General features: G+C 41.0%; 33 non-coding genes across 33 annotated transcripts; all 33 read left to right on the top strand.

The window, feature by feature from the left end:
• Positions 1-175: 175 nt before the first annotated feature.
• Positions 176-271, top strand: Trnak-uuu (transfer RNA lysine (anticodon UUU)). Its single transcript has 2 exons — positions 176-212; positions 236-271. It is a non-coding gene; the product is annotated as a tRNA-Lys (tRNA).
• A 534-nt stretch (positions 272-805) lies between these two features.
• Positions 806-901, top strand: Trnak-uuu (transfer RNA lysine (anticodon UUU)). The gene is made up of 2 exons: positions 806-842; positions 866-901. It is a non-coding gene; the product is annotated as a tRNA-Lys (tRNA).
• Positions 902-1,435: 534 nt separating this feature from the next.
• On the top strand, positions 1,436-1,531 carry Trnak-uuu (transfer RNA lysine (anticodon UUU)). The gene is made up of 2 exons: positions 1,436-1,472; positions 1,496-1,531. It is a non-coding gene; the product is annotated as a tRNA-Lys (tRNA).
• Positions 1,532-2,065: 534 nt separating this feature from the next.
• Trnak-uuu (transfer RNA lysine (anticodon UUU)) lies at positions 2,066-2,161 on the top strand. The gene is made up of 2 exons: positions 2,066-2,102; positions 2,126-2,161. It is a non-coding gene; the product is annotated as a tRNA-Lys (tRNA).
• A 527-nt stretch (positions 2,162-2,688) lies between these two features.
• On the top strand, positions 2,689-2,784 carry Trnak-uuu (transfer RNA lysine (anticodon UUU)). Its single transcript has 2 exons — positions 2,689-2,725; positions 2,749-2,784. It is a non-coding gene; the product is annotated as a tRNA-Lys (tRNA).
• A 519-nt stretch (positions 2,785-3,303) lies between these two features.
• Positions 3,304-3,399, top strand: Trnak-uuu (transfer RNA lysine (anticodon UUU)). Its single transcript has 2 exons — positions 3,304-3,340; positions 3,364-3,399. It is a non-coding gene; the product is annotated as a tRNA-Lys (tRNA).
• A 519-nt stretch (positions 3,400-3,918) lies between these two features.
• Positions 3,919-4,014, top strand: Trnak-uuu (transfer RNA lysine (anticodon UUU)). The gene is made up of 2 exons: positions 3,919-3,955; positions 3,979-4,014. It is a non-coding gene; the product is annotated as a tRNA-Lys (tRNA).
• A 534-nt stretch (positions 4,015-4,548) lies between these two features.
• Trnak-uuu (transfer RNA lysine (anticodon UUU)) lies at positions 4,549-4,644 on the top strand. Its single transcript has 2 exons — positions 4,549-4,585; positions 4,609-4,644. It is a non-coding gene; the product is annotated as a tRNA-Lys (tRNA).
• Positions 4,645-5,163: 519 nt separating this feature from the next.
• Positions 5,164-5,259, top strand: Trnak-uuu (transfer RNA lysine (anticodon UUU)). Its single transcript has 2 exons — positions 5,164-5,200; positions 5,224-5,259. It is a non-coding gene; the product is annotated as a tRNA-Lys (tRNA).
• Positions 5,260-5,778: 519 nt separating this feature from the next.
• On the top strand, positions 5,779-5,874 carry Trnak-uuu (transfer RNA lysine (anticodon UUU)). Its single transcript has 2 exons — positions 5,779-5,815; positions 5,839-5,874. It is a non-coding gene; the product is annotated as a tRNA-Lys (tRNA).
• Positions 5,875-6,393: 519 nt separating this feature from the next.
• On the top strand, positions 6,394-6,489 carry Trnak-uuu (transfer RNA lysine (anticodon UUU)). The gene is made up of 2 exons: positions 6,394-6,430; positions 6,454-6,489. It is a non-coding gene; the product is annotated as a tRNA-Lys (tRNA).
• A 519-nt stretch (positions 6,490-7,008) lies between these two features.
• Positions 7,009-7,104, top strand: Trnak-uuu (transfer RNA lysine (anticodon UUU)). Its single transcript has 2 exons — positions 7,009-7,045; positions 7,069-7,104. It is a non-coding gene; the product is annotated as a tRNA-Lys (tRNA).
• A 534-nt stretch (positions 7,105-7,638) lies between these two features.
• On the top strand, positions 7,639-7,734 carry Trnak-uuu (transfer RNA lysine (anticodon UUU)). Its single transcript has 2 exons — positions 7,639-7,675; positions 7,699-7,734. It is a non-coding gene; the product is annotated as a tRNA-Lys (tRNA).
• Positions 7,735-8,268: 534 nt separating this feature from the next.
• Positions 8,269-8,364, top strand: Trnak-uuu (transfer RNA lysine (anticodon UUU)). The gene is made up of 2 exons: positions 8,269-8,305; positions 8,329-8,364. It is a non-coding gene; the product is annotated as a tRNA-Lys (tRNA).
• Positions 8,365-8,898: 534 nt separating this feature from the next.
• Positions 8,899-8,994, top strand: Trnak-uuu (transfer RNA lysine (anticodon UUU)). Its single transcript has 2 exons — positions 8,899-8,935; positions 8,959-8,994. It is a non-coding gene; the product is annotated as a tRNA-Lys (tRNA).
• Positions 8,995-9,528: 534 nt separating this feature from the next.
• Positions 9,529-9,624, top strand: Trnak-uuu (transfer RNA lysine (anticodon UUU)). The gene is made up of 2 exons: positions 9,529-9,565; positions 9,589-9,624. It is a non-coding gene; the product is annotated as a tRNA-Lys (tRNA).
• A 534-nt stretch (positions 9,625-10,158) lies between these two features.
• Trnak-uuu (transfer RNA lysine (anticodon UUU)) lies at positions 10,159-10,254 on the top strand. Its single transcript has 2 exons — positions 10,159-10,195; positions 10,219-10,254. It is a non-coding gene; the product is annotated as a tRNA-Lys (tRNA).
• Positions 10,255-10,788: 534 nt separating this feature from the next.
• On the top strand, positions 10,789-10,884 carry Trnak-uuu (transfer RNA lysine (anticodon UUU)). The gene is made up of 2 exons: positions 10,789-10,825; positions 10,849-10,884. It is a non-coding gene; the product is annotated as a tRNA-Lys (tRNA).
• A 527-nt stretch (positions 10,885-11,411) lies between these two features.
• On the top strand, positions 11,412-11,507 carry Trnak-uuu (transfer RNA lysine (anticodon UUU)). The gene is made up of 2 exons: positions 11,412-11,448; positions 11,472-11,507. It is a non-coding gene; the product is annotated as a tRNA-Lys (tRNA).
• A 534-nt stretch (positions 11,508-12,041) lies between these two features.
• Trnak-uuu (transfer RNA lysine (anticodon UUU)) lies at positions 12,042-12,137 on the top strand. The gene is made up of 2 exons: positions 12,042-12,078; positions 12,102-12,137. It is a non-coding gene; the product is annotated as a tRNA-Lys (tRNA).
• A 534-nt stretch (positions 12,138-12,671) lies between these two features.
• On the top strand, positions 12,672-12,767 carry Trnak-uuu (transfer RNA lysine (anticodon UUU)). The gene is made up of 2 exons: positions 12,672-12,708; positions 12,732-12,767. It is a non-coding gene; the product is annotated as a tRNA-Lys (tRNA).
• Positions 12,768-13,294: 527 nt separating this feature from the next.
• Positions 13,295-13,390, top strand: Trnak-uuu (transfer RNA lysine (anticodon UUU)). Its single transcript has 2 exons — positions 13,295-13,331; positions 13,355-13,390. It is a non-coding gene; the product is annotated as a tRNA-Lys (tRNA).
• A 534-nt stretch (positions 13,391-13,924) lies between these two features.
• Trnak-uuu (transfer RNA lysine (anticodon UUU)) lies at positions 13,925-14,020 on the top strand. Its single transcript has 2 exons — positions 13,925-13,961; positions 13,985-14,020. It is a non-coding gene; the product is annotated as a tRNA-Lys (tRNA).
• A 519-nt stretch (positions 14,021-14,539) lies between these two features.
• Positions 14,540-14,635, top strand: Trnak-uuu (transfer RNA lysine (anticodon UUU)). The gene is made up of 2 exons: positions 14,540-14,576; positions 14,600-14,635. It is a non-coding gene; the product is annotated as a tRNA-Lys (tRNA).
• Positions 14,636-15,154: 519 nt separating this feature from the next.
• Trnak-uuu (transfer RNA lysine (anticodon UUU)) lies at positions 15,155-15,250 on the top strand. Its single transcript has 2 exons — positions 15,155-15,191; positions 15,215-15,250. It is a non-coding gene; the product is annotated as a tRNA-Lys (tRNA).
• A 534-nt stretch (positions 15,251-15,784) lies between these two features.
• Trnak-uuu (transfer RNA lysine (anticodon UUU)) lies at positions 15,785-15,880 on the top strand. Its single transcript has 2 exons — positions 15,785-15,821; positions 15,845-15,880. It is a non-coding gene; the product is annotated as a tRNA-Lys (tRNA).
• Positions 15,881-16,414: 534 nt separating this feature from the next.
• On the top strand, positions 16,415-16,510 carry Trnak-uuu (transfer RNA lysine (anticodon UUU)). The gene is made up of 2 exons: positions 16,415-16,451; positions 16,475-16,510. It is a non-coding gene; the product is annotated as a tRNA-Lys (tRNA).
• A 534-nt stretch (positions 16,511-17,044) lies between these two features.
• Positions 17,045-17,140, top strand: Trnak-uuu (transfer RNA lysine (anticodon UUU)). Its single transcript has 2 exons — positions 17,045-17,081; positions 17,105-17,140. It is a non-coding gene; the product is annotated as a tRNA-Lys (tRNA).
• Positions 17,141-17,659: 519 nt separating this feature from the next.
• Positions 17,660-17,755, top strand: Trnak-uuu (transfer RNA lysine (anticodon UUU)). The gene is made up of 2 exons: positions 17,660-17,696; positions 17,720-17,755. It is a non-coding gene; the product is annotated as a tRNA-Lys (tRNA).
• Positions 17,756-18,289: 534 nt separating this feature from the next.
• Trnak-uuu (transfer RNA lysine (anticodon UUU)) lies at positions 18,290-18,385 on the top strand. The gene is made up of 2 exons: positions 18,290-18,326; positions 18,350-18,385. It is a non-coding gene; the product is annotated as a tRNA-Lys (tRNA).
• A 519-nt stretch (positions 18,386-18,904) lies between these two features.
• Trnak-uuu (transfer RNA lysine (anticodon UUU)) lies at positions 18,905-19,000 on the top strand. Its single transcript has 2 exons — positions 18,905-18,941; positions 18,965-19,000. It is a non-coding gene; the product is annotated as a tRNA-Lys (tRNA).
• Positions 19,001-19,534: 534 nt separating this feature from the next.
• On the top strand, positions 19,535-19,630 carry Trnak-uuu (transfer RNA lysine (anticodon UUU)). Its single transcript has 2 exons — positions 19,535-19,571; positions 19,595-19,630. It is a non-coding gene; the product is annotated as a tRNA-Lys (tRNA).
• Positions 19,631-20,149: 519 nt separating this feature from the next.
• Positions 20,150-20,245, top strand: Trnak-uuu (transfer RNA lysine (anticodon UUU)). The gene is made up of 2 exons: positions 20,150-20,186; positions 20,210-20,245. It is a non-coding gene; the product is annotated as a tRNA-Lys (tRNA).
• The last annotated feature ends 290 nt before the right edge of the window (positions 20,246-20,535 follow it).

Raw genomic sequence — 20,535 nt, 5'->3', positions numbered from 1 at the left:
GCCTGCCACCAAAGTACAGTCATTCAGAGTGCAAGAGTTGACTTGGTATGGTTACAGCTTGAATTGTGTTGAATGAAGTAAAATCAAATGGTATTTGGTGATGCAGAAATGTCAAGAGAGGTCTGTGTACAGCTTATTGTCACGTGACTAGAAATATGTGTTATCCTGAAGCAGAGCCCGGATAGCTCAGTCGGTAGAGCATCAGACTTTTAAGCGGTTTGTTACAATCAGAGTGATCTGAGGGTCCAGGGTTCGAGTCCCTGTTCGGGCGATGTTCTTTTTTATTTCACAGTATCACTATACATGTACTTACTATAAAACATTACAAGAACCAAGTATTTTACCACCCGTACTCATACAGTAGGGTTGGCTTCGCTACACCTTAGAAACTAAGTAGAGAAATATCATTTCTGATCCAATCTCTTTTCGTCTATGACAAAGAATTGCCCACATGATGAAATGGCTTGCAATGCATGTAAGACTTCTTTCTTACGATGGCTAGAATTGTAGACAGGCCCTCGTTTACATATCTTAGCCATCTTCATCCCAGTAAGTCGCAGTCATATACAATTATTGCTCACCCGTGCATAGCCGATAGCACAGTGTCTTGTTTGGTAACTATAGAACGAGGCCTGCCACCAAAGTACAGTCATTCAGAGTGCAAGAGTTGACTTGGTATGGTTACAGCTTGAATTGTGTTGAATGAAGTAAAATCAAATGGTATTTGGTGATGCAGAAATGTCAAGAGAGGTCTGTGTACAGCTTATTGTCACGTGACTAGAAATATGTGTTATCCTGAAGCAGAGCCCGGATAGCTCAGTCGGTAGAGCATCAGACTTTTAAGCGGTTTGTTACAATCAGAGTGATCTGAGGGTCCAGGGTTCGAGTCCCTGTTCGGGCGATGTTCTTTTTTATTTCACAGTATCACTATACATGTACTTACTATAAAACATTACAAGAACCAAGTATTTTACCACCCGTACTCATACAGTAGGGTTGGCTTCGCTACACCTTAGAAACTAAGTAGAGAAATATCATTTCTGATCCAATCTCTTTTCGTCTATGACAAAGAATTGCCCACATGATGAAATGGCTTGCAATGCATGTAAGACTTCTTTCTTACGATGGCTAGAATTGTAGACAGGCCCTCGTTTACATATCTTAGCCATCTTCATCCCAGTAAGTCGCAGTCATATACAATTATTGCTCACCCGTGCATAGCCGATAGCACAGTGTCTTGTTTGTTAACTATAGAACGAGGCCTGCCACCAAAGTACAGTCATTCAGAGTGCAAGAGTTGACTTGGTATGGTTACAGCTTGAATTGTGTTGAATGAAGTAAAATCAAATGGTATTTGGTGATGCAGAAATGTCAAGAGAGGTCTGTGTACAGCTTATTGTCATGTGACTAGAAATATGTGTTATCCTGAAGCAGAGCCCGGATAGCTCAGTCGGTAGAGCATCAGACTTTTAAGCGGTCTGTTACAATCAGAGTGATCTGAGGGTCCAGGGTTCGAGTCCCTGTTCGGGTGATGTTCTTTTTTATTTCACAGTATCACTATACATGTACTTACTATAAAACATTAGAAGAACCAAGTATTTTACCACCCGTACTCATACAGTAGGGTTGGCTTCGCTACACCTTAGAAACTAAGTAGAGAAATATCATTTCTGATCCAATCTCTTTTCGTCTATGACAAAGAATTGCCCACATGATGAAATGGCTTGCAATGCATGTAAGACTTCTTTCTTACGATGGCTAGAATTGTAGACAGGCCCTCGTTTACATATCTTAGCCATCTTCATCCCAGTAAGTCGCAGTCATATAAAATTATTGCTCACTCGTGCATAGCCGATAGCACAGTGTCTTGTTTGTTAACTATAGAACGAGGCCTGCCACCAAAGTACAGTCATTCAGAGTGCAAGGGTTGACTTGGTATGGTTACAGCTTGAATTGTGTTGAATGAAGTAAAATCAAATGGTATTTGGTGATGCAGAAATGTCAAGAGAGGTCTGTGTACAGCTTATTGTCATGTGACTAGAAATATGTGTTGTCCTGAAGCAGAGTCCGGATAGCTCAGTCGGTAGAGCATCAGACTTTTAAGCGGTCTGTTACAATCAGAGTGATCTGAGGGTCCAGGGTTCGAGTCCCTGTTCGGGTGATGTTCTTTTTTATTTCACAGTATCACTATACTTACTATAAAACATTACAAGAACCAAGTATTTTACCACCCGTACTCATACAGTAGGGTTGGCTTCGCTACACCTTAGAAACTAAGTAGAGAAATATCATTTCTGATCCAATCTCTTTTCGTCTATGACAAGAATTGCCCACATGATGAAATGGCTTGCAATGCATGTAAGACTTCTTTCTTACGATGGCTAGAATTGTAGACAGGGGCTCGTTTACATATCTTAGCCATCTTCATCCCAGTAAGTCGCAGTCATATACAATTATTGCTCACTCGTGCATAGCCGATAGCACAGTGTCTTGTTTGTTAACTATAGAACGAGGCCTGCCACCAAAGTACAGTCATTCAGAGTGCAAGAGTTGACTTGGTATGGTTACAGCTTGAATTGTGTTGAATGAAGTAAAATCAAATGGTATTTGGTGATGCAGAAATGTCAAGAGAGGTCTGTGTACAGCTTATTGTCATGTGACTAGAAATATGTGTTATCCTGAAGCAGAGCCCGGATAGCTCAGTCGGTAGAGCATCAGACTTTTAAGCGGTCTGTTACAATCAGAGTGATCTGAGGGTCCAGGGTTCGAGTCCCTGTTCGGGCGATGTTCTTTTTTATTTCACAGTATCACTATACATGTACTTACTATAAAACATTAGAAGAACCAAGTATTTTACCACCCGTACTCATACAGTAGGGTTGGCTTCGCTACACCTTAGAAACTAAGTAGAGAAATATCATTTCTGATCCAATCTCTTTTCGTCTATGACAAAGAATTGCCCACATGATGAAATGGCTTGCAATGCATGTAAGACTTCTTTCTTACGATGGCTAGAATTGTAGACAGGCCCTCGTTTACATATCTTAGCCATCTTCATCCCAGTAAGTCGCAGTCATATACAATTATTGCTCACCCGTGCATAGCCGATAGCACAGTGTCTTGTTTGGTAACTATAGAACGAGGCCTGCCACCAAAGTACAGTCATTCAGAGTGCAAGAGTTGACTTGGTATGGTTAAAAATGAAGTAAAATCAAATGGTATTTGGTGATGCAGAAATGTCAAGAGAGGTCTGTGTACAGCTTATTGTCACGTGACTAGAAATATGTGTTATCCTGAAGCAGAGCCCGGATAGCTCAGTCGGTAGAGCATCAGACTTTTAAGCGGTTTGTTACAATCAGAGTGATCTGAGGGTCCAGGGTTCGAGTCCCTGTTCGGGCGATGTTCTTTTTTATTTCACAGTATCACTATACATGTACTTACTATAAAACATTACAAGAACCAAGTATTTTACCACCCGTACTCATACAGTAGGGTTGGCTTCGCTACACCTTAGAAACTAAGTAGAGAAATATCATTTCTGATCCAATCTCTTTTCGTCTATGACAAAGAATTGCCCACATGATGAAATGGCTTGCAATGCATGTAAGACTTCTTTCTTACGATGGCTAGAATTGTAGACAGGCCCTCGTTTACATATCTTAGCCATCTTCATCCCAGTAAGTCGCAGTCATATACAATTATTGCTCACCCGTGCATAGCCGATAGCACAGTGTCTTGTTTGGTAACTATAGAACGAGGCCTGCCACCAAAGTACAGTCATTCAGAGTGCAAGAGTTGACTTGGTATGGTTAAAAATGAAGTAAAATCAAATGGTATTTGGTGATGCAGAAATGTCAAGAGAGGTCTGTGTACAGCTTATTGTCACGTGACTAGAAATATGTGTTATCCTGAAGCAGAGCCCGGATAGCTCAGTCGGTAGAGCATCAGACTTTTAAGCGGTTTGTTACAATCAGAGTGATCTGAGGGTCCAGGGTTCGAGTCCCTGTTCGGGCGATGTTCTTTTTTATTTCACAGTATCACTATACATGTACTTACTATAAAACATTACAAGAACCAAGTATTTTACCACCCGTACTCATACAGTAGGGTTGGCTTCGCTACACCTTAGAAACTAAGTAGAGAAATATCATTTCTGATCCAATCTCTTTTCGTCTATGACAAAGAATTGCCCACATGATGAAATGGCTTGCAATGCATGTAAGACTTCTTTCTTACGATGGCTAGAATTGTAGACAGGCCCTCGTTTACATATCTTAGCCATCTTCATCCCAGTAAGTCGCAGTCATATACAATTATTGCTCACCCGTGCATAGCCGATAGCACAGTGTCTTGTTTGGTAACTATAGAACGAGGCCTGCCACCAAAGTACAGTCATTCAGAGTGCAAGAGTTGACTTGGTATGGTTACAGCTTGAACTGTGTTGAATGAAGTAAAATCAAATGGTATTTGGTGATGCAGAAATGTCAAGAGAGGTCTGTGTACAGCTTATTGTCATGTGACTAGAAATATGTGTTATCCTGAAGCAGAGCCCGGATAGCTCTGTCGGTAGAGCATCAGACTTTTAAGCGGTCTGTTACAATCAGAGTGATCTGAGGGTCCAGGGTTCGAGTCCCTGTTCGGGCGATGTTCTTTTTTATTTCACAGTATCACTATACATGTACTTACTATAAAACATTACAAGAACCAAGTATTTTACCACCCGTACTCATACAGTAGGGTTGGCTTCGCTACACCTTAGAAACTAAGTAGAGAAATATCATTTCTGATCCAATCTCTTTTCGTCTATGACAAAGAATTGCCCACATGATGAAATGGCTTGCAATGCATGTAAGACTTCTTTCTTACGATGGCTAGAATTGTAGACAGGCCCTCGTTTACATATCTTAGCCATCTTCATCCCAGTAAGTCGCAGTCATATACAATTATTGCTCACCCGTGCATAGCCGATAGCACAGTGTCTTGTTTGGTAACTATAGAACGAGGCCTGCCACCAAAGTACAGTCATTCAGAGTGCAAGAGTTGACTTGGTATGGTTAAAAATGAAGTAAAATCAAATGGTATTTGGTGATGCAGAAATGTCAAGAGAGGTCTGTGTACAGCTTATTGTCACGTGACTAGAAATATGTGTTATCCTGAAGCAGAGCCCGGATAGCTCAGTCGGTAGAGCATCAGACTTTTAAGCGGTTTGTTACAATCAGAGTGATCTGAGGGTCCAGGGTTCGAGTCCCTGTTCGGGCGATGTTCTTTTTTATTTCACAGTATCACTATACATGTACTTACTATAAAACATTACAAGAACCAAGTATTTTACCACCCGTACTCATACAGTAGGGTTGGCTTCGCTACACCTTAGAAACTAAGTAGAGAAATATCATTTCTGATCCAATCTCTTTTCGTCTATGACAAAGAATTGCCCACATGATGAAATGGCTTGCAATGCATGTAAGACTTCTTTCTTACGATGGCTAGAATTGTAGACAGGCCCTCGTTTACATATCTTAGCCATCTTCATCCCAGTAAGTCGCAGTCATATACAATTATTGCTCACCCGTGCATAGCCGATAGCACAGTGTCTTGTTTGGTAACTATAGAACGAGGCCTGCCACCAAAGTACAGTCATTCAGAGTGCAAGAGTTGACTTGGTATGGTTAAAAATGAAGTAAAATCAAATGGTATTTGGTGATGCAGAAATGTCAAGAGAGGTCTGTGTACAGCTTATTGTCACGTGACTAGAAATATGTGTTATCCTGAAGCAGAGCCCGGATAGCTCAGTCGGTAGAGCATCAGACTTTTAAGCGGTTTGTTACAATCAGAGTGATCTGAGGGTCCAGGGTTCGAGTCCCTGTTCGGGCGATGTTCTTTTTTATTTCACAGTATCACTATACATGTACTTACTATAAAACATTACAAGAACCAAGTATTTTACCACCCGTACTCATACAGTAGGGTTGGCTTCGCTACACCTTAGAAACTAAGTAGAGAAATATCATTTCTGATCCAATCTCTTTTCGTCTATGACAAAGAATTGCCCACATGATGAAATGGCTTGCAATGCATGTAAGACTTCTTTCTTACGATGGCTAGAATTGTAGACAGGCCCTCGTTTACATATCTTAGCCATCTTCATCCCAGTAAGTCGCAGTCATATACAATTATTGCTCACCCGTGCATAGCCGATAGCACAGTGTCTTGTTTGGTAACTATAGAACGAGGCCTGCCACCAAAGTACAGTCATTCAGAGTGCAAGAGTTGACTTGGTATGGTTAAAAATGAAGTAAAATCAAATGGTATTTGGTGATGCAGAAATGTCAAGAGAGGTCTGTGTACAGCTTATTGTCACGTGACTAGAAATATGTGTTATCCTGAAGCAGAGCCCGGATAGCTCAGTCGGTAGAGCATCAGACTTTTAAGCGGTTTGTTACAATCAGAGTGATCTGAGGGTCCAGGGTTCGAGTCCCTGTTCGGGCGATGTTCTTTTTTATTTCACAGTATCACTATACATGTACTTACTATAAAACATTACAAGAACCAAGTATTTTACCACCCGTACTCATACAGTAGGGTTGGCTTCGCTACACCTTAGAAACTAAGTAGAGAAATATCATTTCTGATCCAATCTCTTTTCGTCTATGACAAAGAATTGCCCACATGATGAAATGGCTTGCAATGCATGTAAGACTTCTTTCTTACGATGGCTAGAATTGTAGACAGGCCCTCGTTTACATATCTTAGCCATCTTCATCCCAGTAAGTCGCAGTCATATACAATTATTGCTCACCCGTGCATAGCCGATAGCACAGTGTCTTGTTTGTTAACTATAGAACGAGGCCTGCCACCAAAGTACAGTCATTCAGAGTGCAAGAGTTGACTTGGTATGGTTAAAAATGAAGTAAAATCAAATGGTATTTGGTGATGCAGAAATGTCAAGAGAGGTCTGTGTACAGCTTATTGTCACGTGACTAGAAATATGTGTTATCCTGAAGCAGAGCCCGGATAGCTCAGTCGGTAGAGCATCAGACTTTTAAGCGGTTTGTTACAATCAGAGTGATCTGAGGGTCCAGGGTTCGAGTCCCTGTTCGGGCGATGTTCTTTTTTATTTCACAGTATCACTATACATGTACTTACTATAAAACATTACAAGAACCAAGTATTTTACCACCCGTACTCATACAGTAGGGTTGGCTTCGCTACACCTTAGAAACTAAGTAGAGAAATATCATTTCTGATCCAATCTCTTTTCGTCTATGACAAAGAATTGCCCACATGATGAAATGGCTTGCAATGCATGTAAGACTTCTTTCTTACGATGGCTAGAATTGTAGACAGGCCCTCGTTTACATATCTTAGCCATCTTCATCCCAGTAAGTCGCAGTCATATACAATTATTGCTCACCCGTGCATAGCCGATAACACAGTGTCTTGTTTGTTAACTATAGAACGAGGCCTGCCACCAAAGTACAGTCATTCAGAGTGCAAGAGTTGACTTGGTATGGTTACAGCTTGAATTGTGTTGAATGAAGTAAAATCAAATGGTATTTGGTGATGCAGAAATGTCAAGAGAGGTCTGTGTACAGCTTCCTGTCATGTGACTAGAAATATGTGCTATCCTGAAGCAGAGCCCGGATAGCTCAGTCGGTAGAGCATCAGACTTTTAAGCGGTCTGTTACAATCAGAGTGATCTGAGGGTCCAGGGTTCGAGTCCCTGTTCGGGCGATGTTCTTTTTTATTTCACAGTATCACTATACATGTACTTACTATAAAACATTAGAAGAACCAAGTATTTTACCACCCGTACTCATACAGTAGGGTTGGCTTCGCTACACCTTAGAAACTAAGTAGAGAAATATCATTTCTGATCCAATCTCTTTTCGTCTATGACAAAGAATTGCCCACATGATGAAATGGCTTGCAATGCATGTAAGACTTCTTTCTTACGATGGCTAGAATTGTAGACAGGCCCTCGTTTACATATCTTAGCCATCTTCATCCCAGTAAGTCGCAGTCATATACAATTATTGCTCACCCGTGCATAGCCGATAGCACAGTGTCTTGTTTGGTAACTATAGAACGAGGCCTGCCACCAAAGTACAGTCATTCAGAGTGCAAGAGTTGACTTGGTATGGTTACAGCTTGAATTGTGTTGAATGAAGTAAAATCAAATGGTATTTGGTGATGCAGAAATGTCAAGAGAGGTCTGTGTACAGCTTATTGTCATGTGACTAGAAATATGTGCTATCCTGAAGCAGAGCCCGGATAGCTCAGTCGGTAGAGCATCAGACTTTTAAGCGGTCTGTTACAATCAGAGTGATCTGAGGGTCCAGGGTTCGAGTCCCTGTTCGGGCGATGTTCTTTTTTATTTCACAGTATCACTATACATGTACTTACTATAAAACATTACAAGAACCAAGTATTTTACCACCCGTACTCATACAGTAGGGTTGGCTTCGCTACACCTTAGAAACTAAGTAGAGAAATATCATTTCTGATCCAATCTCTTTTCGTCTATGACAAAGAATTGCCCACATGATGAAATGGCTTGCAATGCATGTAAGACTTCTTTCTTACGATGGCTAGAATTGTAGACAGGCCCTCGTTTACATATCTTAGCCATCTTCATCCCAGTAAGTCGCAGTCATATACAATTATTGCTCACCCGTGCATAGCCGATAGCACAGTGTCTTGTTTGTTAACTATAGAACGAGGCCTGCCACCAAAGTACAGTCATTCAGAGTGCAAGAGTTGACTTGGTATGGTTACAGCTTGAATTGTGTTGAATGAAGTAAAATCAAATGGTATTTGGTGATGCAGAAATGTCAAGAGAGGTCTGTGTACAGCTTATTGTCATGTGACTAGAAATATGTGTTATCCTGAAGCAGAACCCGGATAGCTCAGTCGGTAGAGCATCAGACTTTTAAGCTGTCTGTTACAATCAGAGTGATCTGAGGGTCCAGGGTTCGAGTCCCTGTTCGGGCGATGTTCTTTTTTATTTCACAGTATCACTATACATGTACTTACTATAAAACATTAGAAGAACCAAGTATTTTACCACCCGTACTCATACAGTAGGGTTGGCTTCGCTACACCTTAGAAACTAAGTAGAGAAATATCATTTCTGATCCAATCTCTTTTCGTCTATGACAAAGAATTGCCCACATGATGAAATGGCTTGCAATGCATGTAAGACTTCTTTCTTACGATGGCTAGAATTGTAGACAGGCCCTCGTTTACATATCTTAGCCATCTTCATCCCAGTAAGTCGCAGTCATATACAATTATTGCTCACCCGTGCATAGCCGATAGCACAGTGTCTTGTTTGTTAACTATAGAACGAGGCCTGCCACCAAAGTACAGTCATTCAGAGTGCAAGAGTTGACTTGGTATGGTTACAGCTTGAATTGTGTTGAATGAAGTAAAATCAAATGGTATTTGGTGATGCAGAAATGTCAAGAGAGGTCTGTGTACAGCTTATTGTCATGTGACTAGAAATATGTGTTATCCTGAAGCAGAGCCCGGATAGCTCAGTCGGTAGAGCATCAGACTTTTAAGCGGTCTGTTACAATCAGAGTGATCTGAGGGTCCAGGGTTCGAGTCCCTGTTCGGGCGATGTTCTTTTTTATTTCACAGTATCACTATACATGTACTTACTATAAAACATTACAAGAACCAAGTATTTTACCACCCGTACTCATACAGTAGGGTTGGCTTCGCTACACCTTAGAAACTAAGTAGAGAAATATCATTTCTGATCCAATCTCTTTTCGTCTATGACAAAGAATTGCCCACATGATGAAATGGCTTGCAATGCATGTAAGACTTCTTTCTTACGATGGCTAGAATTGTAGACAGGCCCTCGTTTACATATCTTAGCCATCTTCATCCCAGTAAGTCGCAGTCATATACAATTATTGCTCACCCGTGCATAGCCGATAGCACAGTGTCTTGTTTGGTAACTATAGAACGAGGCCTGCCACCAAAGTACAGTCATTCAGAGTGCAAGAGTTGACTTGGTATGGTTACAGCTTGAATTGTGTTGAATGAAGTAAAATCAAATGGTATTTGGTGATGCAGAAATGTCAAGAGAGGTCTGTGTACAGCTTATTGTCATGTGACTAGAAATATGTGCTATCCTGAAGCAGAGCCCGGATAGCTCAGTCGGTAGAGCATCAGACTTTTAAGCGGTCTGTTACAATCAGAGTGATCTGAGGGTCCAGGGTTCGAGTCCCTGTTCGGGCGATGTTCTTTTTTATTTCACAGTATCACTATACATGTACTTACTATAAAACATTACAAGAACCAAGTATTTTACCACCCGTACTCATACAGTAGGGTTGGCTTCGCTACACCTTAGAAACTAAGTAGAGAAATATCATTTCTGATCCAATCTCTTTTCGTCTATGACAAAGAATTGCCCACATGATGAAATGGCTTGCAATGCATGTAAGACTTCTTTCTTACGATGGCTAGAATTGTAGACAGGCCCTCGTTTACATATCTTAGCCATCTTCATCCCAGTAAGTCGCAGTCATATACAATTATTGCTCACCCGTGCATAGCCGATAGCACAGTGTCTTGTTTGTTAACTATAGAACGAGGCCTGCCACCAAAGTACAGTCATTCAGAGTGCAAGAGTTGACTTGGTATGGTTACAGCTTGAATTGTGTTGAATGAAGTAAAATCAAATGGTATTTGGTGATGCAGAAATGTCAAGAGAGGTCTGTGTACAGCTTCCTGTCATGTGACTAGAAATATGTGTTATCCTGAAGCAGAACCCGGATAGCTCAGTCGGTAGAGCATCAGACTTTTAAGCGGTCTGTTACAATCAGAGTGATCTGAGGGTCCAGGGTTCGAGTCCCTGTTCGGGCGATGTTCTTTTTTATTTCACAGTATCACTATACTTACTATAAAACATTAGAAGAACCAAGTATTTTACCACCCGTACTCATACAGTAGGGTTGGCTTCGCTACACCTTAGAAACTAAGTAGAGAAATATCATTTCTGATCCAATCTCTTTTCGTCTATGACAAGAATTGCCCACATGATGAAATGGCTTGCAATGCATGTAAGACTTCTTTCTTACGATGGCTAGAATTGTAGACAGGGGCTCGTTTACATATCTTAGCCATCTTCATCCCAGTAAGTCGCAGTCATATACAATTATTGCTCACTCGTGCATAGCCGATAGCACAGTGTCTTGTTTGTTAACTATAGAACGAGGCCTGCCACCAAAGTACAGTCATTCAGAGTGCAAGAGTTGACTTGGTATGGTTACAGCTTGAATTGTGTTGAATGAAGTAAAATCAAATGGTATTTGGTGATGCAGAAATGTCAAGAGAGGTCTGTGTACAGCTTATTGTCACGTGACTAGAAATATGTGTTATCCTGAAGCAGAGCCCGGATAGCTCAGTCGGTAGAGCATCAGACTTTTAAGCGGTTTGTTACAATCAGAGTGATCTGAGGGTCCAGGGTTCGAGTCCCTGTTCGGGTGATGTTCTTTTTTATTTCACAGTATCACTATACATGTACTTACTATAAAACATTAGAAGAACCAAGTATTTTACCACCCGTACTCATACAGTAGGGTTGGCTTCGCTACACCTTAGAAACTAAGTAGAGAAATATCATTTCTGATCCAATCTCTTTTCGTCTATGACAAAGAATTGCCCACATGATGAAATGGCTTGCAATGCATGTAAGACTTCTTTCTTACGATGGCTAGAATTGTAGACAGGCCCTCGTTTACATATCTTAGCCATCTTCATCCCAGTAAGTCGCAGTCATATACAATTATTGCTCACCCGTGCATAGCCGATAGCACAGTGTCTTGTTTGGTAACTATAGAACGAGGCCTGCCACCAAAGTACAGTCATTCAGAGTGCAAGAGTTGACTTGGTATGGTTACAGCTTGAATTGTGTTGAATGAAGTAAAATCAAATGGTATTTGGTGATGCAGAAATGTCAAGAGAGGTCTGTGTACAGCTTATTGTCATGTGACTAGAAATATGTGTTATCCTGAAGCAGAGCCCGGATAGCTCAGTCGGTAGAGCATCAGACTTTTAAGCGGTCTGTTACAATCAGAGTGATCTGAGGGTCCAGGGTTCGAGTCCCTGTTCGGGTGATGTTCTTTTTTATTTCACAGTATCACTATACATGTACTTACTATAAAACATTAGAAGAACCAAGTATTTTACCACCCGTACTCATACAGTAGGGTTGGCTTCGCTACACCTTAGAAACTAAGTAGAGAAATATCATTTCTGATCCAATCTCTTTTCGTCTATGACAAAGAATTGCCCACATGATGAAATGGCTTGCAATGCATGTAAGACTTCTTTCTTACGATGGCTAGAATTGTAGACAGGCCCTCGTTTACATATCTTAGCCATCTTCATCCCAGTAAGTCGCAGTCATATACAATTATTGCTCACTCGTGCATAGCCGATAGCACAGTGTCTTGTTTGTTAACTATAGAACGAGGCCTGCCACCAAAGTACAGTCATTCAGAGTGCAAGAGTTGACTTGGTATGGTTACAGCTTGAATTGTGTTGAATGAAGTAAAATCAAATGGTATTTGGTGATGCAGAAATGTCAAGAGAGGTCTGTGTACAGCTTATTGTCATGTGACTAGAAATATGTGTTGTCCTGAAGCAGAGCCCGGATAGCTCAGTCGGTAGAGCATCAGACTTTTAAGCGGTCTGTTACAATCAGAGTGATCTGAGGGTCCAGGGTTCGAGTCCCTGTTCGGGTGATGTTCTTTTTTATTTCACAGTATCACTATACTTACTATAAAACATTACAAGAACCAAGTATTTTACCACCCGTACTCATACAGTAGGGTTGGCTTCGCTACACCTTAGAAACTAAGTAGAGAAATATCATTTCTGATCCAATCTCTTTTCGTCTATGACAAGAATTGCCCACATGATGAAATGGCTTGCAATGCATGTAAGACTTCTTTCTTCCGATGGCTAGAATTGTAGACAGGCCCTCGTTTACATATCTTAGCCATCTTCATCCCAGTAAGTCGCAGTCATATACAATTATTGCTCACTCGTGCATAGCCGATAGCACAGTGTCTTGTTTGTTAACTATAGAACGAGGCCTGCCACCAAAGTACAGTCATTCAGAGTGCAAGAGTTGACTTGGTATGGTTACAGCTTGAATTGTGTTGAATGAAGTAAAATCAAATGGTATTTGGTGATGCAGAAATGTCAAGAGAGGTCTGTGTACAACTTATTGTCATGTGACTAGAAATATGTGTTATCCTGAAGCAGAGCCCGGATAGCTCAGTCGGTAGAGCATCAGACTTTTAAGCGGTCTGTTACAATCAGAGTGATCTGAGGGTCCAGGGTTCGAGTCCCTGTTCGGGCGATGTTCTTTTTTATTTCACAGTATCACTATACATGTACTTACTATAAAACATTACAAGAACCAAGTATTTTACCACCCGTACTCATACAGTAGGGTTGGCTTCGCTACACCTTAGAAACTAAGTAGAGAAATATCATTTCTGATCCAATCTCTTTTCGTCTATGACAAAGAATTGCCCACATGATGAAATGGCTTGCAATGCATGTAAGACTTCTTTCTTACGATGGCTAGAATTGTAGACAGGCCCTCGTTTACATATCTTAGCCATCTTCATCCCAGTAAGTCGCAGTCATATACAATTATTGCTCACCCGTGCATAGCCGATAGCACAGTGTCTTGTTTGTTAACTATAGAACGAGGCCTGCCACCAAAGTACAGTCATTCAGAGTGCAAGAGTTGACTTGGTATGGTTACAGCTTGAATTGTGTTGAATGAAGTAAAATCAAATGGTATTTGGTGATGCAGAAATGTCAAGAGAGGTCTGTGTACAGCTTATTGTCATGTGACTAGAAATATGTGTTATCCTGAAGCAGAGCCCGGATAGCTCAGTCGGTAGAGCATCAGACTTTTAAGCGGTCTGTTACAATCAGAGTGATCTGAGGGTCCAGGGTTCGAGTCCCTGTTCGGGTGATGTTCTTTTTTATTTCACAGTATCACTATACATGTACTTACTATAAAACATTACAAGAACCAAGTATTTTACCACCCGTACTCATACAGTAGGGTTGGCTTCGCTACACCTTAGAAACTAAGTAGAGAAATATCATTTCTGATCCAATCTCTTTTCGTCTATGACAAAGAATTGCCCACATGATGAAATGGCTTGCAATGCATGTAAGACTTCTTTCTTACGATGGCTAGAATTGTAGACAGGCCCTCGTTTACATATCTTAGCCATCTTCATCCCAGTAAGTCGCAGTCATATACAATTATTGCTCACCCGTGCATAGCCGATAGCACAGTGTCTTGTTTGTTAACTATAGAACGAGGCCTGCCACCAAAGTACAGTCATTCAGAGTGCAAGAGTTGACTTGGTATGGTTAAAAATGAAGTAAAATCAAATGGTATTTGGTGATGCAGAAATGTCAAGAGAGGTCTGTGTACAGCTTATTGTCACGTGACTAGAAATATGTGTTATCCTGAAGCAGAGCCCGGATAGCTCAGTCGGTAGAGCATCAGACTTTTAAGCGGTTTGTTACAATCAGAGTGATCTGAGGGTCCAGGGTTCGAGTCCCTGTTCGGGCGATGTTCTTTTTTATTTCACAGTATCACTATACATGTACTTACTATAAAACATTACAAGAACCAAGTATTTTACCACCCGTACTCATACAGTAGGGTTGGCTTCGCTACACCTTAGAAACTAAGTAGAGAAATATCATTTCTGATCCAATCTCTTTTCGTCTATGACAAAGAATTGCCCACATGATGAAATGGCTTGCAATGCATGTAAGACTTCTTTCTTACGATGGCTAGAATTGTAGACAGGCCCTCGTTTACATATCTTAGCCATCTTCATCCCAGTAAGTCGCAGTCATATACAATTATTGCTCACCCGTGCATAGCCGATAGCACAGTGTCTTGTTTGGTAACTATAGAACGAGGCCTGCCACCAAAGTACAGTCATTCAGAGTGCAAGAGTTGACTTGGTATGGTTAAAAATGAAGTAAAATCAAATGGTATTTGGTGATGCAGAAATGTCAAGAGAGGTCTGTGTACAGCTTATTGTCACGTGACTAGAAATATGTGTTATCCTGAAGCAGAGCCCGGATAGCTCAGTCGGTAGAGCATCAGACTTTTAAGCGGTTTGTTACAATCAGAGTGATCTGAGGGTCCAGGGTTCGAGTCCCTGTTCGGGCGATGTTCTTTTTTATTTCACAGTATCACTATACATGTACTTACTATAAAACATTACAAGAACCAAGTATTTTACCACCCGTACTCATACAGTAGGGTTGGCTTCGCTACACCTTAGAAACTAAGTAGAGAAATATCATTTCTGATCCAATCTCTTTTCGTCTATGACAAAGAATTGCCCACATGATGAAATGGCTTGCAATGCATGTAAGACTTCTTTCTTACGATGGCTAGAATTGTAGACAGGCCCTCGTTTACATATCTTAGCCATCTTCATCCCAGTAAGTCGCAGTCATATACAATTATTGCTCACCCGTGCATAGCCGATAGCACAGTGTCTTGTTTGGTAACTATAGAACGAGGCCTGCCACCAAAGTACAGTCATTCAGAGTGCAAGAGTTGACTTGGTATGGTTACAGCTTGAATTGTGTTGAATGAAGTAAAATCAAATGGTATTTGGTGATGCAGAAATGTCAAGAGAGGTCTGTGTACAGCTTCCTGTCATGTGACTAGAAATATGTGCTATCCTGAAGCAGAGCCAGGATAGCTCAGTCGGTAGAGCATCAGACTTTTAAGCGGTCTGTTACAATCAGAGTGATCTGAGGGTCCAGGGTTCGAGTCCCTGTTCGGGCGATGTTCTTTTTTATTTCACAGTATCACTATACATGTACTTACTATAAAACATTAGAAGAACCAAGTATTTTACCACCCGTACTCATACAGTAGGGTTGGCTTCGCTACACCTTAGAAACTAAGTAGAGAAATATCATTTCTGATCCAATCTCTTTTCGTCTATGACAAAGAATTGCCCACATGATGAAATGGCTTGCAATGCATGTAAGACTTCTTTCTTACGATGGCTAGAATTGTAGACAGGGGCTCGTTTACATATCTTAGCCATCTTCATCCCAGTAAGTCGCAGTCATATACAATTATTGCTCACTCGTGCATAGCCGATAGCACAGTGTCTTGTTTGTTAACTATAGAACGAGGCCTGCCACCAAAGTACAGTCATTCAGAGTGCAAGAGTTGACTTGGTATGGTTACAGCTTGAATTGTGTTGAATGAAGTAAAATCAAATGGTATTTGGTGATGCAGAAATGTCAAGAGAGGTCTGTGTACAGCTTATTGTCATGTGACTAGAAATATGTGTTATCCTGAAGCAGAGCCCGGATAGCTCAGTCGGTAGAGCATCAGACTTTTAAGCGGTCTGTTACAATCAGAGTGATCTGAGGGTCCAGGGTTCGAGTCCCTGTTCGGGCGATGTTCTTTTTTATTTCACAGTATCACTATACATGTACTTACTATAAAACATTACAAGAACCAAGTATTTTACCACCCGTACTCATACAGTAGGGTTGGCTTCGCTACACCTTAGAAACTAAGTAGAGAAATATCATTTCTGATCCAATCTCTTTTCGTCTATGACAAAGAATTGCCCACATGATGAAATGGCTTGCAATGCATGTAAGACTTCTTTCTTACGATGGCTAGAATTGTAGACAGGCCCTCGTTTACATATCTTAGCCATCTTCATCCCAGTAAGTCGCAGTCATATACAATTATTGCTCACCCGTGCATAGCCGATAGCACAGTGTCTTGTTTGGTAACTATAGAACGAGGCCTGCCACCAAAGTACAGTCATTCAGAGTGCAAGAGTTGACTTGGTATGGTTACAGCTTGAATTGTGTTGAATGAAGTAAAATCAAATGGTATTTGGTGATGCAGAAATGTCAAGAGAGGTCTGTGTACAGCTTGTTGTCATGTGACTAGAAATATGTGTTATCCTGAAGCAGAGCCCGGATAGCTCAGTCGGTAGAGCATCAGACTTTTAAGCGGTCTGTTACAATCAGAGTGATCTGAGGGTCCAGGGTTCGAGTCCCTGTTCGGGCGATGTTCTTTTTTATTTCACAGTATCACTATACATGTACTTACTATAAAACATTACAAGAACCAAGTATTTTACCACCCGTACTCATACAGTAGGGTTGGCTTCGCTACACCTTAGAAACTAAGTAGAGAAATATCATTTCTGATCCAATCTCTTTTCGTCTATGACAAAGAATTGCCCACATGATGAAATGGCTTGCAATGCATGTAAGACTTCTTTCTTACGATGGCTAGAATTGTAGACAGGCCCTCGTTTACATATCTTAGCCATCTTCATCCCAGTAAGTCGCAGTCATATACAATTATTGCTCACCCGTGCATAGCCGATAGCACAGTGTCTTGTTTGGTAACTATAGAACGAGGCCTGCCACCAAAGTACAGTCATTCAGAGTGCAAGAGTTGACTTGGTATGGTTAAAAATGAAGTAAAATCAAATGGTATTTGGTGATGCAGAAATGTCAAGAGAGGTCTGTGTACAGCTTATTGTCACGTGACTAGAAATATGTGTTATCCTGAAGCAGAGCCCGGATAGCTCAGTCGGTAGAGCATCAGACTTTTAAGCGGTTTGTTACAATCAGAGTGATCTGAGGGTCCAGGGTTCGAGTCCCTGTTCGGGCGATGTTCTTTTTTATTTCACAGTATCACTATACATGTACTTACTATAAAACATTACAAGAACCAAGTATTTTACCACCCGTACTCATACAGTAGGGTTGGCTTCGCTACACCTTAGAAACTAAGTAGAGAAATATCATTTCTGATCCAATCTCTTTTCGTCTATGACAAAGAATTGCCCACATGATGAAATGGCTTGCAATGCATGTAAGACTTCTTTCTTACGATGGCTAGAATTGTAGACAGGCCCTCGTTTACATATCTTAGCCATCTTCATCCCAGTAAGTCGCAGTCATATACAATTATTGCTCACCCGTGCATAGCCGATAGCACAGTGTCTTGTTTGGTAACTATAGAACGAGGCCTGCCACCAAAGTACAGTCATTCAGAGTGCAAGAGTTGACTTGGTATGGTTACAGCTTGAATTGTGTTGAATGAAGTAAAATCAAATGGTATTTGGTGATGCAGAAATGTCAAGAGAGGTCTGTGTACAGCTTCCTGTCATGTGACTAGAAATATGTGCTATCCTGAAGCAGAGCCCGGATAGCTCAGTCGGTAGAGCATCAGACTTTTAAGCGGTCTGTTACAATCAGAGTGATCTGAGGGTCCAGGGTTCGAGTCCCTGTTCGGGCGATGTTCTTTTTTATTTCACAGTATCACTATACATGTACTTACTATAAAACATTAGAAGAACCAAGTATTTTACCACCCGTACTCATACAGTAGGGTTGGCTTCGCTACACCTTAGAAACTAAGTAGAGAAATATCATTTCTGATCCAATCTCTTTTCGTCTATGACAAAGAATTGCCCACATGATGAAATGGCTTGCAATGCATGTAAGACTTCTTTCTTACGATGGCTAGAATTGTAGACAGGCCCTCGTTTACATATCTTAGCCATCTTCATCCCAGTAAGTCGCAGTCATATACAATTATTGCTCACCCGTGCATAGCCGATAGCACAGTGTCTTGTTTGGTAACTATAGAACGAGGCCTGCCACCAAAGTACAGTCATTCAGAGTGCAAGAGTTGACTTGGTATGGTTAAAAATGAAGTAAAATCAAATGGTATTTGGTGATGCAGAAATGTCAAGAGAGGTCTGTGTACAGCTTATTGTCACGTGACTAGAAATATGTGTTATCCTGAAGCAGAGCCCGGATAGCTCAGTCGGTAGAGCATCAGACTTTTAAGCGGTTTGTTACAATCAGAGTGATCTGAGGGTCCAGGGTTCGAGTCCCTGTTCGGGCGATGTTCTTTTTTATTTCACAGTATCACTATACATGTACTTACTATAAAACATTACAAGAACCAAGTATTTTACCACCCGTACTCATACAGTAGGGTTGGCTTCGCTACACCTTAGAAACTAAGTAGAGAAATATCATTTCTGATCCAATCTCTTTTCGTCTATGACAAAGAATTGCCCACATGATGAAATGGCTTGCAATGCATGTAAGACTTCTTTCTTACGATGGCTAGAATTGTAGACAGGCCCTCGTTTACATATCTTAGCCATCTTCATCCCAGTAAGTCGCAGTCATATACAATTATTGCTCACCCGTGCATAGCCGATAGCACAGTGTCTTGTTTGGTAACTATAGAACGAGGCCTGCCACCAAAGTACAGTCATTCAGAGTGCAAGAGTTGACTTGGTATGGTTACAGCTTGAATTGTGTTGAATGAAGTAAAATCAAATGGTATTTGGTGATGCAGAAATGTCAAGAGAGGTCTGTGTACAGCTTGTTGTCATGTGACTAGAAATATGTGTTATCCTGAAGCAGAGCCCGGATAGCTCAGTCGGTAGAGCATCAGACTTTTAAGCGGTCTGTTACAATCAGAGTGATCTGAGGGTCCAGGGTTCGAGTCCCTGTTCGGGCGATGTTCTTTTTTATTTCACAGTATCACTATACATGTACTTACTATAAAACATTACAAGAACCAAGTATTTTACCACCCGTACTCATACAGTAGGGTTGGCTTCGCTACACCTTAGAAACTAAGTAGAGAAATATCATTTCTGATCCAATCTCTTTTCGTCTATGACAAAGAATTGCCCACATGATGAAATGGCTTGCAATGCATGTAAGACTTCTTTCTTACGATGGCTAGAATTGTAGACAGGCCCTCGTTTACATATCTTAGCCATCTTCATCCCAGTAAGTCGCAGTCATATACAATTATTGCTCACCCGTGCATAGCCGATAGCACAGTGTCTTGTTTGGTAACTATAGAACGAGGCCTGCCACCAAAGTACAGTCATTCAGAGTGCAAGAGTTGACTTGGTATGGTTAAAAATGAAGTAAAATCAAATGGTATTTGGTGATGCAGAAATGTCAAGAGAGGTCTGTGTACAGCTTATTGTCACGTGACTAGAAATATGTGTTATCCTGAAGCAGAGCCCGGATAGCTCAGTCGGTAGAGCATCAGACTTTTAAGCGGTTTGTTACAATCAGAGTGATCTGAGGGTCCAGGGTTCGAGTCCCTGTTCGGGCGATGTTCTTTTTTATTTCACAGTATCACTATACATGTACTTACTATAAAACATTACAAGAACCAAGTATTTTACCACCCGTACTCATACAGTAGGGTTGGCTTCGCTACACCTTAGAAACTAAGTAGAGAAATATCATTTCTGATCCAATCTCTTTTCGTCTATGACAAAGAATTGCCCACATGATGAAATGGCTTGCAATGCATGTAAGACTTCTTTCTTACGATGGCTAGAATTGTAGACAGGCCCTCGTTTACATATCTTAGCCATCTTCATCCCAGTAAGTCGCAGT

Source organism: Haliotis asinina, chromosome 15 (genome assembly GCF_037392515.1).
Source record: "Haliotis asinina isolate JCU_RB_2024 chromosome 15, JCU_Hal_asi_v2, whole genome shotgun sequence".
NCBI lineage: Eukaryota > Metazoa > Mollusca > Gastropoda > Lepetellida > Haliotidae > Haliotis > Haliotis asinina.
The sequence above is the reverse complement of the archived record's forward strand: the minus strand, read 5'-3'. Positions and strand labels throughout refer to the sequence as shown.